At 41.9% G+C, this 13,462-nt stretch overlaps 1 long non-coding RNA gene across 1 annotated transcript; it reads right to left on the bottom strand.

Moving 5' to 3' along the window:
• Positions 1-603: 603 nt before the first annotated feature.
• On the bottom strand, positions 604-13,462 carry LOC138407519 (uncharacterized). The gene is made up of 2 exons (XR_011240954.1): positions 11,013-13,462; positions 604-2,302 (listed from the first exon to the last, which is right to left on the bottom strand). It is a non-coding gene; the product is annotated as an uncharacterized lncRNA (long non-coding RNA).

A 13,462-nucleotide genomic window follows, 5' to 3' on the forward strand; every position in this document is an offset into this window, starting at 1 on the left:
TTGTACAGTGAGGGCACAGGTGTACTGTTAAAATTAATTTCGATAATACATTTATAATTTAACCATACCAATGTTTCCATATACAAGATACAAATCACTATTTTCATATAGATTAAATAAATGATATAATTAACTGACGAAATGCTAGAAAGACACTGGAGTCACTGCTCACTGTGGGAAGGTCTTCCCCTTCATCAAAACAGGAGAGTGGGGTCTCCCAAAATAAAAGTTTGGATTGGTATACTTACATCCATGTGCACGTGGCTATGTGTGCATGTGTGTTTTTCTTTAGTGGGGGGAAGCTATCATGCTTCTTCACACAAATACATTTCTAAGTACCTTAAAATGTGTAGTTTGGGTGAACTTCATTTTAAATCTGAGTTATAAATGATTTTCGTCCACGTGTTTCAGGATTCTCTAAAATCGGAACTTTTCCATCCACCTCATTCGGTTTTTTTTATTTTAATAGGATTAAAACAACTACACCCCAGAGGAAATCTGTCCATCGATGGTGACAGCGTTTTCAACTGCACATACTTTTACCCTGTAACCCAGCTGCCCCTGACCTATAGGAATATAGGTCAGAATAAAAAACAAACAGCATTTCATTGAGTCTCACCTTTATTGAAGTTATCATGACCACAAGATAAGCAGGTAAGAGGCAGTGTTGCGTTACCGATGGGTTGTGGCGTCTTCAGGCAGAGTAGCAGGTTGAGGGGTGGGGTGAGGATGGGGGCTAGGCCCAACTGACCGATGCCCTTTCATTATTGCACTGCTTGCTGCAGCTCCCACAGTAGTGCAACAGGGAAAGAGTGTCAAGCAGAGGGCGTCCCGACCGACGCAGGGTGGTGTCCTCACTGCCCTCTTAGCTGAAGTCCTTTTGAATCACAAGTTTTTGACTCAGACTCAGTTCAGCGTTAAGGGAGAGAGAGAATACTGCAACATTTGGATTCATTTTGAATCTTAAATGAAGGAAACAAATCCTAAATAGTTTTTTCTGCAGCTCCTGCCTTTTACCCAAATGTTTAATCCAAACATTCAGTGATTTTTAACACTTTGCTGAGGAATGACCGAACGGTGGGAGCAGACTGAGCTGAGCTGCATTGCACAAGCCGCTGGATGAAGACAATCATCAGAGGAACAGTGATCAAAAATGAATAACTATATAGAATAATGATCCTATCCACTGCTTCCAAAATTAATCTCAGATAAATCTGACAATTTATCATGGGATTGTTTATTTTACATTGATCTTAGTCAATTAAGTCCATGATCTACTTTTCAAACAAGTTATAGAGATCATGACATTTTATGTCTGAGGGGATCACATTCTATCTGAGGATGAGGTGCCACTCACAGCTGTGGTCAAAGTGGGATTTCACACACTGACACACACTATAGATGCACAGACCAGCCGGTGTCTTGAATGCTGTGTTTTAAATGCTACAAAGATAAGACTGGATTGAAGAAGTCTTACATTTCAAAATTTGGTACGATCGCAATTTAGGTTCAGATTCTCATATCGCGATTCCGTCTTCTTTTGGGACAATCTCTCGCTAGTTTGTAGGTCTTATATTCTGTCAATAGTGAAAGAATATTAGAATGAATATAAGGTGATATCAGTGATTAAGAACAAAATCCTAAATGATCAGGAGTGATTTGCCACGCATGGGGTTATTAATGGATCAGCAAGGGGGGCAGTTTGCAATAGGCCTCCTGTCAATCAGTTGCTTTAAAAAAGAAAACAAGCTACAGACATGCACAGGTTTACTGTCTCTTTTGATATTTTAAAAAGGGGAGAGGTGAACAGTAAAGCTTGTAAAATTAGAGCTAAAGCATATTCTTCTATTAGTAACATGGCATTTCAAGGATTAGTCTACCTAGTGGCAAAAACAAACTTATATCCACTTATCTTTAGAGGCCATACAGTTTTTGATATAACGGTTTCTGAGATCCAACTCAAGAGAGGTGAATGGAAGTTCATTTGTGGTGCTCAAGGCATTTAATAAATTAAACCCTTAGAATTTTGGCACAGTGTCTTTACAGAAACAATGTTGCTCTGACTAATTCACAGTCCTTAGTGTCAACATCTTTCAAAAAGAAATAGTTTTTCTGTCTTCAGGGTCTTCTGTGGATAATGTGCAGTTCTAAGGACACGGTTTCTGGAAAGGGACGTTTCTTTTGAATTGTTGAAATGTCTTTTCAGTGCTGTCGGTACCAAACACTTCAATTCCCTTCCATTTGTTTGGGAGGAGGCAGAAATATAGCAGATGACTCTAGGTTTTGACCCATCGATAGATCACTTGAGTAAAAAAAGAAAATATGTTTTAAAATATTATTTTGATGAACCAACACTTTCAGTATTGTATATTAAAGGAAAATGATTGACATCAAAGCACCATTTTCTTGATCTAACATGTCAATGAGAAATCACTGTTCCATTTCAAGAGTTTTTTTAACTACTAGCATTTCATTGTATATCAAATCCTATTTTTAACACGTTAAAAATTATTTCATCAAACACAATAAAGTAGGTTTATTTACACTTACACTTTATGAGGAGAAAATTAAAGCTCTGTATTGATTGATGGAAATATCAGTTTACAAAAACATAAAATCAGGTTAAACAGTTATTTCAATGCACAGCAGAGAAAACACTCATTTTTGGATGTACACAATCAAGACTTTGCATTTCTCTCACAGCAAATCTACGATCCTGAAAGCTCTCACAGAGCTAGTATCACTGTGTGTTTACCATCAGTGACACGAAGGGTCAGCGGCAGCAGCATGACCCTCACTGTAATGTCACGGACACAATGAAGACCTGTGATGTCGGCTGCATTAGAGGAAGACGAACAGCCCTCGAAGCCGAGACCCTATAAGCAATATTGCACTACTCTGTTAACTCTCGCGAAAGCAGAGGCAATATTGATAGGGTCTCGTCATGCGAGGCAACGTGGACGAGACTTCTTCTCAGAGAGGGAGAGTCTCAGTCTGAGGCCACAGGTGGAGAACCAGAGGACACAGAAGTCAGAGGTGGACGACAACAAACCCACACACACCAGGAGAGGACCCAAACCTCAGTGTCTGGAGTTGGATTTCTGGCTGCAGTGATGTTGTGAAGAAGTTGTTGAGAAATATTTTCTTTTATTTTCAATTCAAATGTGCTCTAGTAACTTTTCTGCCAATCCGAAATGTTGCTACCAGAAAAATGTTAACCTTTTGGATTTTGCACTTCAGGATCAGAATCTTAAAAACCCTCCGTATGTTCTTAGTTAAATATGACACAGCATGTAAAAATTGAGATATTGGCTTCTCTCAGTGAAACTAAGAGGACGTTTCCCTCATGAGGTGATGCCACTGATGAGGAGGATGGACGTAAAAAGTCAGCTGAAAATAAAATACAGAACAAACCTGTTGATGACATCCACCTGACATCCACCTCATGGTGACACTGTGAGAATCAACAACTGTGCGCATTTAATTTGAAGCATTTAGCTTTTTGTTTGCATTCTGTAATTACACGGAGCATTTAGAGACACTGGTTGGACTGAACATTCAATGGCAGGCATCACCTTGGACTTCAGGAACCTGTGATGGGCATTTTAGATTTGTCACATCTGTGTCTAAGTGATGGTTTTAATTTGAGAGGCGACAAAAAGGTCTTACTTTTGACCTTGAATTTCATGACTAAAGTTACGTAAAACTCTCATTCTCCTGCTCAAACTTATTCAAAGTTCTCCCTGATGCATTTTCAATAATTAAAATGCTACAATTAGTGAAGAGCTTGGTGGCTGCAGCACAGAAACAGAGGAAAGCATCTTCATCTTCTGACACATGAATGACAGACATTTGGTGTGATAGTGCCAAATATGCACATTTTATAGGATTTTTAACAATAAAACTGGAATAGATTTTGTTTCTATGCCTTTCTGCTTCAGTTCAGGTTTATGTTTCTTCTTTATGGGGATTAAAATGCATGTTATGAAAGATTTTACACAAATACAATGGATGCTAAGATTAAGATGGTACATGTTTATGCAAAATAACATCAGTGAGAAAGCTCCTGTTGTGAGTGTACATGTGATTAATCATGTGATCAGTTGAGCCGAAGTTATTGGCTTAAATAATATATCTAACTCTCACATCAGTGACAGAGAGCTATTCAGAAAGAGAACACAGACTCTGATCTGAGTGGACAAGATCAAAAAACCCTTCATGTTCTTGTTTTTTGTTTGTTTTCACTGCTGCTTTACCCATGATATAAAAAAGGGTCTTATTTGGATTTCTATCGGATGCAGAAAGATACAAATTTCCTGTGAGATCACTCTAGAGGAGTATTAAAGTAATGATAAGTCTGATGCTTCTAATCAAATAATCCTTTCAGACATGTCCCAAAGTCCATCAAGTTTACTTTTGTAGCAAGCAGCACTAGCTGCACCTGTGTTTTAGGAGGCAAAGATCGTGTCTAAAACATCCACCTCGTTTGTCAGGAATCTTCCGAGAGTATTTCTGTCTATACATGTCTGTCTTTAGCACAAATCATCCACAAGCCTCAGCCATGTTTCCATTTATCAGCATTCAGGAAACAGTTGGGTCATATTGAACAGAAAGAGCTTGTGAGGTGCTTCCACTGCTTTCAGTGTAGGAAACGCTGCACTCTGACCCTCATTAAAACCAAATGCTTTGGAGACAACGGACATGTTAAATTCCTACACCCCTCCCTCTTTTTTTTGCTCTTTTAGGACTGGTCAGGGTCCTCTGCACACACATGCCTTAGATTGACTCTGTAACAACACAAACTAATCACTTTAGTCAAACAACGCTACATAAAATCCTATTTCTACACACGAGGTCAGTTTTGGTGTTCTACTGCAACAGAAACTATTTTCTGCTGTCACATGTACACTAACTCCACCCATCATGACATTAGACCCACTGCACATCCTCTCAACTTTAAAGTGGACATAGTGGCAGCACGTTGCAGCGGAGAGAACCCTCATTTCCTCTGTCCCTATGTCACCATGATTCACTCTTACTTGGTTGAATTCCTTCAAAGCTCTCATTTATGAGCAACATAATTGCGGCCATTTAAAAAATGGAATACAGTCGTGACCTTGCAATATGCCCACCTCAACTTTCTGTACTAAGAGAAAGTCTACAGAAGCCTGAGGATAACACACAGCAGGCGATTCACCCTGACTACATGAAGGATTATAATGACACTTGTATTCAAATAATGTGCCGCTTAGGGCAGCAACCAATATTTATATTCAATACCGAATCGTCTGCCAACTGTTCTCAATTAATCTCCAAACAGAATCTGGGCAGAAATAATTGTACACCACAAGTTGTCAGAGCACATGGGGACATCTTCAAATGTGTAGTCTTGAGAGTCCATGTTCCAGTCGGATAATATTCACTTTAGAGAAGCAACAACCAGGGAATCTGTTTATTAATGATTTTCTGATTTAATGATATAAAATACTTGCTGATTAGTTTTCTTCTAATCAGCTAATCACGTAAGGGATTCACTGTTCCAGCTCTGACACAGATCACGTGATCACACACGTCATTCCTCCTCATTTCTTCCTGCACCAACATGTGATCAGGAATAAACTTGCCTGATAAAACTCTTTCTGCTTTATTTGTTGGTTGTAATTTATCCCAGCAGCAAATAAAGCTAGAGGAAGATGCAGCGTGGAGTATTAACACATAGCAACATAAAACATATATAGTTTTTGAGGACATGATTGAAGCAGCATGCAATATGGATGATGTTGTGACATTGGACACACTCTTCGGTACATTTTGCCTGACACGCGTCTGGACTTATGCAGGTAATAAGATCAACAGGATCTTGGTTTCAGGTGCATTTACACCTACTGGTGAGCAGGATGGGATTGCTCTATAGCTGACCACTCCGGACACACACACATGCTAACGACATCTGTGATATCAGCATTAATCCCTTTTCCATTTAATCAACCACACTTCACATAGAACCAGGATGCTCTGGTATTTGCCTGCCAGCACAGTGAAAAAGGCAAGCTTCTACATGCCCATCATCCCATGTCCCACATCCACTCCATACTAAAGACAGAGTTAAAAAAAATATGCATTTGATAACAGGCCACAATCACCTCATAGAGGTTTTGATCAATATCACAGGGCCTCCTATGTGAATGCACAACAAATGAAATGTAACGTTCAATTAAATGGAGGGGAAACTGGGACCTTATCTATACAAAAAAAGCAATAATTATGGAAAAGCATTAATTATCATATTGTTTGTATTTCAAATCCCTGGACTCTTATTGAAATTTAGTAGACTTTATTGAGATTTAAATGCATTAATATCAAATTCTTCTACCAACATGTAAATATGATCAAATCTACTTAACTTTGCAAAATCACTCAGTCATATGAAGTAAACTTGCTGTGATCCTCATGAGACAAACCAACAGCACAAGTACATTTGATGTAATTGGATGAATGCGAGTGAAAATAAATCAGCAAAACACAAAACTGCAAAAACTAAGGAATTGCTCTCCGTCTGTTGTAGCCTCCACTCAATCCCTCACTACAACAGTAAAGACACAACAAACAGCAAATTCCACAGTCACTTGCAAAACAGTGGCTAAATATGACACTTAAGGCACACACTCACACTCACACACACACAGACACACACAGAGCGGCCCTGCCCTCCACATTCCTCACAAGGAGCCCCATCCCCCCCCTACGACCTGCCCCAAATAGGAAACTTACCCCCTTTTTCCCACCCACACCGTGACTTCTTCAAGCCTGCACACTCAAATTATACTTTCAAAAGCTGACTGAGAGAGAGAGCGAGAGAGAGGGAGATAGAGAGAGAGAAAAAAAGTCTGTGCTCCACACAAAAATAGGCCTATTGCACGGCCATAACAAAATGACTGCGGCGTTAACCTATAGGGTTTCACATTCCTTTGCAGGGAAGTCACACACATTGCTCTTTTTACCCGAGAAAATAAAAGGCTCTTAAGAAGACAGCTTGTATGTAATAAACAACACATATGTATATATTAAGCTGTAACCAAACTGTTTGGACAGTGGACCATTTTTAATAAATGTTTTTTCTTGTCATTTTCACACATAAAAATTTAAAAAACGTTTTTTAGACAGGCTGGTACATAATTTTAAAAGGCCTATTTGCATGTAAATAAATTATAAATATAAGTAAATAGATAAGTCATATCAGCAAAATTATACATTAATATTAACTAGATATTATTGATGTTACAAAATCACAATACAAAAAAAAAACTTTTACAGAACAAGTTCCTGTGTGACTGGCTAACACACACTGATACAACACTACAGACGTACAGAGACTCATTTAGATTTGTTTGAGGGAAAAATAAGTAATTTTCGTAAAAATAAAATAGGTGTTGAATTGTGGTTCCATTCCTTGGATTAAATTGCCTCCATTTGATTGGACCTTTTTTAAAACCTTTGGAACTTAGCCTGTACCAGCAGGAATCTTTAAGGTAGATTTGATGCAGTGCTTGACAGAATTACACACTGTTGGCCAGCATGAAGCAACGGATACTGTCTAAAAAAATTGTGAAAAGTTGGGAAAGTTGACCTCAAAGCATGTTACTTAATCTGACACGTGGTGTGCACTGCAAACCAAGACAGCAGCTGAAATTCAGTGAACAAAATGTTCTTTTTTTTTTTTTTTTTTTTCAGAAGGCGTGGTCCAGGAGGCCTGTGTCTTCTATAAAATACGGCCTAATAATGAAGCATGGTTGAACAGCAAAGCCACAGAGTCATCATGTCATATGGACATCTGGGCTTAGCCACCGCTGCCCAAACCGTGGACTGGGGACCTCCAGCGGTCCTTGAGGGACTTTCCCAAATAAAAATGTGGTTTTTGGTTTCACTCAGTAAAAGAGCAAATTGAAATGTTATGCTGGAGATTTTGAGTGGTGGATCTTTGAGTCTAAGAACTTATTATAGGAGAGAACCTTCCCTGTGACACTGTGGCAATGTTCAAAATTTAATACATAATGCTCATGAAGATATGGAGCAACAAAAATAATTTAAGAAAATTCAAAGCCAGCACTTCCATGCTCAAAAACTGTTTTTTATCATCATTAAATTAAACTCAAACTCTATATATATATATGTGTGTGTGTACTATTTATCACTTTGTTGTGGTCATTTATCTTTTGAACGTTTCTGAGATGCACAGCAAATTTCATTTTACAATATACAATGACAATAAAGGCAATATATTCTATTCAAATGTTTTAATTAGACAGTTATTGATTAGAGTGACTTGATAAGAGACGACATCTCTTGTGTCAACAGTTTTAGCTTACATTTCCCATGTTAAAAAATTCTATTCACAAAGCAGGTTTTGATGTTAACTGACAATTGGAATTAAATTAAGGGATTTTTCCAGTGTATTACAGTGACCTTAGTCTTGGCCAGAAAAGACCAGCTGTAGTTTTAAAAAATGGCTCCGCACTAAACGAATGACCTGTGTCATGTGATTGTTGCTGTAAATGTGTGTGTGTGTGTGTGTGTAGGGAGGGGGGCTTCCTTCCAATATGGACCTACATGGTTTCTATACTGTCTCCACCGAGCAGCGTCTGTCTGCTGCTGCAGCTGTAGTGTAGGGCGAAGGCCGAATGCTATGACAATACTATTGCACTGCTTTAGTGGATGGTACAGTAGTGCAACATCGTCAAAGCAGCTGACCTCTGCATGCTGGGACACACACATACACACACACACACAGACACACACACACGCCATACCTCACACATGCATGCACCACATACCACGACAACAAAGTGACGTGTCGAAATAAATTAAAAGCTGGGACACACACCCAGCTTTGCATGGTTGCTGCGGCAAGGTATAGGCGTCCAATCCATTTAAGGAGAACACAGAGCCAATTCTATATTTCCATGTCACGTTTAAATAAGATTTGAAAGAAGAGGAAGTGGGAGAAGGGAGGGAGGCGGAGGAAGGGGGAGGAAGTGTCTGTGTGAGTGTGCGTTGTTGGTGGAGGGGGGAGAGGGATGAAGAGGGGAGGGGGGTTGTCAGCCAATGCCCTTTTAATATTGCACTGCTCATCTGATTTCACAGTAGTACAACAGAAAAAGGGCCTCGGACACAACACAACACAACACGGGGCTGCTCCTCACATCCAGGCGGCTCCTTCTTATATAGAGACGCCGCCAGCCGTCAGCTCCACAGCCCGGCTTAAAGCATGCAGACAGTGCGGGGGCCATACTACATGTGAGCTCACCACCACCACACACAGACATTAACATGGTGGAGAGGTTCAATCAGCAGCCGTGAAAAAAACGAACAGGCTTACTAGCTTTACAACACAATGCAGCCTGTATAAGGCGGCAAATGCACAGATAGTAAAGCCTCTGTTCTGAGCAACGTGGAGAGGAAGTGTTTACATATATTAACATGTTACTTCGAATAAAAAATTAAAGCTTCTATTTGATGTCTTCATTTAAGTTTAGTATTTTTATATAATTATTGACAATTGTTGACTATTTGCACAGACTCCATTGAAACACTCATTTACATATGCACAATATGTTTAATTTTTTTGGTTTTAGGTTACATATTCCTCAATAAGGTTTCTTATAGTTTACTGATAATTTGTTGACTATTTGCATCTATCTATACAAAAGTGAGAAGAGAAGCTATGGCTCTGTACTGTGGCCTCGCTGAGAACAGGCAACATTCTGCAGGACTATACAGCCTGGAGGAAATGAGGGTGGAGAGAACATATATAGGGCAAAGAGCACACTGAGCGATACAATACCAGAAACCTTCATTTAATACCTACTATTCCTGTCCCTTTAGCCAAAGTGGCAACATGAAACCCTCCTCGTTTAGGAAACTGGGGGGTCGGGGCCTGGGAGGGTGTGTGTGGAGGAGGGTATGTGTGTGTGTGTGTGTGTGTGTGTGTGTGGTGGGGGGCTTTGTTATTTCCAGTGTTCAGAAGAGAAGTTTACAATCAGCCAAAGTGCTCGAGCACCCCCCTTGCTCGTGCACGCAGATTTCAAAGCGAACAAACAGGACCACCAACTACAGCTTAAACAACTCTCAACCTTTAACTCTCATAGTTTACGTTTGGACAAAAATAGAAAAAAACAGCTCTGTGAATGAGAAACGTCTGAACGTGGAAACACTTATTTATTTATGCGATATGTACATGTTATTTCCTCCATATGCTCCCCTCTACAGCATAATGTAGATGACTGTGTCTGAGGGTCTGAAAACTGGGCTCTGAAAGGGACAGATAGATCCCAGGAATGTGAAGACATGTGGGTTTGTGGGGAGAATGTCACAGGGCGGACCAGTCTTATGTCCTCTGCATGAAATTTTACATTTTGAAGTGAGGTTGTTGTTGAAGCACGTGTTTTACAAACTACAGCTTAGCCTGGTGTGTCGTCACAGGCACAGTGATTTAAACTGCACGATTGAGCTTGTGATCAGCCTACATTTAAACATGTGAAAATCAAATAAAAACTTTAGTCCCTATTGTTAATACTATACCAGCTCCTGTGGACAGGTTTTAGGCCAGTTGCTGCTTATACAGTTGCCCTGTGTATACTGGCTATAGAAGGAGACACCTGCAGCTGTAGATCTACTGAACATCAAATAACTGGGGAAAATAAATATCTAGGTTTTCATATTAGAGTAATTAATAAGTCATTAGTGGTTTTGTTGGGGTCCAGAGGCCCCAGTGGACCCCTGGGTGGAATTAACTCAAAGTGATAATAACCTACTTAGTTTTGATATCTCAGTTTGCAGCCAGGAATAATCACTTGTAATGGATCCTACCTGTCAATCAAAGCCTTTGCCTTTACGTGCACGCGCGCTCGCTCGCACGCGCGCATACACACACACACGCACGCACGCACGCACACAATAGCTGCTACACATTTTTTTTTTTTCCACGGAGCCTCTCCACGGCCAATCAGACCCACCGACATACGCGTCCGTCTGCGGGCTCCGCGCCATCTCCTCCCTGCGGCAGCGGCGGCTCTCCTCGCGCGGGCAGAGGTTCTAGTGGTCGGTACCTGGCGGAGGGAGGCCAGTCCGCACACTTCAACACAGACAGGGAGGCAAGTTACCACTCTGACGGGGGAAAACGTCCGGTCCGCTCCCGTCTATCTCCAACACGCGCGTCCCTGTCGACCGAAGTGGCGGTTCGCGAGGTGTCGCGGCTCCTCCGTCGTAAAAACCGTATTTCGTCCATTGGCAACCTCACGGCCTCCCAGCTCCGGACTCCATCTTTGACTAGTTGACATTCAGCTCTTGCAGACACACATTCCTTATTTACATGCCCGCCCTGCCATTGGTCCGTTTCCTCGCTCTACTCTGCCCTCATTGGTGGAAAATGTATCTCATCACCTCCAGGATTGGTCGAATACCGAGGGGACGTCATTGTATAGTTTAATTTTAACAATGAACACAAATTCCCTCTTCCATTCACAAATTTCTCATTACCCGCCTTTGAGGTGCTACGTGTTGTTATTGTGCCTCCGAGGAACGACGGGAAACATCTAAATAGTCAGAAGGTCTATCCTCTGCACAAGGCAGGTGTGCAGAAGAGAAGATGGAGAGACCCTCCATCTCCACTCAAGACCACCCTGAGTTTAAACTATGGGCTGCATGAGGATACTACCTACTGCTGTGTACAATGGAGATTCTTATTAGTTCTTATTTAGTTTATTTGGGTATGATTAACTGGTGCTGCCATCATTTATTAAACCATCACATCTAAATGACACTCCTATTACTTTTATTTGAATAAACAGCTCTACGAAACTTCTATCTCTCTTCTCTCCCCCATTTGTCCCCGCTCACCCTGACCGGTCGAGGCAGATGGCCGCCCACACTGAGTATGGTTCTGCTGGAGGTTTCTCAGGGAGTTTTTCCTCTCCACATGTTGCAAGGTCTCCCACTTTAATGTGAAGTGCCTTGAGATAATGTCTGCTATGATTTGGCATAGAATTGAATTTGTGGTCAATTCCTCAGAACATTCTAAACATATGGACAGAATGATTTCCCTCAATGCAGGAATCATCCACCAAAGAGACTCGGGCCCCAGTCTCAACTCCACAGCTATGTGGCAGTGCTGTTCATTCTGAAGTCTCTTCTGAAGATGTTGTCCCAACATGAGAGAAAGTTCCACCGATGAGGGTCCGCACGTCCCCGCAGTGTCGGCTGGTTGCAGGGCGGGCAGAGGACGGCCTGCAGGGTGGGAAAAGGTTAAAGGCGGCAGGGCTCAGTGGAGGTGCTGCGGTCGGACGCTTGGAGGAGGGCAGCGGCCTGTGAAATCTTGCATTCCTGACCAATGGAGCTGAAATAATTGCATTGTCCAGCGGCGAAAGACTCGCCTCCCCACCAGCCATCCCTCTCTTCCTCTGCCCAGAGGTTTGGGGACCCGGAGTCGGTTTGTAGAGGCAGAGGTGATCTGACACGTTTGAAGGCAGAGAAACTCTGCGTTCACACAGGAACCGTACGCTCTGTTGGCTGATCCGGGGCACACGTGTCTCTCTGGGCCTGCGGCTCATGGGAGACGTGTGTGAAACGCTGCCTTCGCCCTCTTTCACGTCAACAAAGCCTGCTGGGTTTGAGTTGAGAATGAAAGGCCTCCACCTCCCCACCCCCTCCCCTCCGGCTCAAATGACTGCAATACATTTTATTGTCAAGTAGCCTGCCCCTAACTCACACACACACTGTCAGAGCATTACAGTCGCTGCAGTACTGATGGGTCGTGGACGTGTGTGTTCTCCAGGCTGTGTAGTTGTGGGTGCAGCAGTGTGTGGAAGTGGGAGCCCGTCCCTCATCCTCTCCTTCACTTTCCTTACTTTGCCACCGAGTTTGCACAAGAAACCTGTCCGCCATGACGTGCTTCAGAAGCTATGTAAGGAATGCGCGTTCACCCCTGCTCATGTGTGTGGTGTGGCGCGCACGCCCGCGTTCGCGCGCGAGCAGAGGTGCCGAGCGAAGTATGTGGGGCCGCAGGAAGCGTCATGCCCATATTTGGCCGCGACGGCCGAGTGATCCGGTTGACAATGTTGCCCACTTTAAACGCCACATCTGACTCCTGCTCTGCGGGTGTGTCGCGTTTCAGGCTGTGTTGTACATGGTTAATAATTATGCAAATAAAACCAATACGTCCTGTGAAGAGGATGCAGCAAAGATTTAAAGTTAGAGGGATCTGTCAAACACACAAAAACAACTGACAACCCATTTTGACCCACTGCATAGAGAGATGTCTCTTCAGTTGAGTATTTTAAACAACAGTAAAATATGTACCTCCAGTAGGAACCATTAAAATAATGCCTTGATCAAACCTATGTTCATTAATTTATCAAATGAGGAGTTATGGGAGCCCACATATGCATTTAAAGCAGCCTTACAGGAA

Source organism: Paralichthys olivaceus, chromosome 4, assembly GCF_024713975.1.
Source record: "Paralichthys olivaceus isolate ysfri-2021 chromosome 4, ASM2471397v2, whole genome shotgun sequence".
Classification (NCBI taxonomy): Eukaryota; Metazoa; Chordata; class Actinopteri; order Pleuronectiformes; family Paralichthyidae; genus Paralichthys; species Paralichthys olivaceus.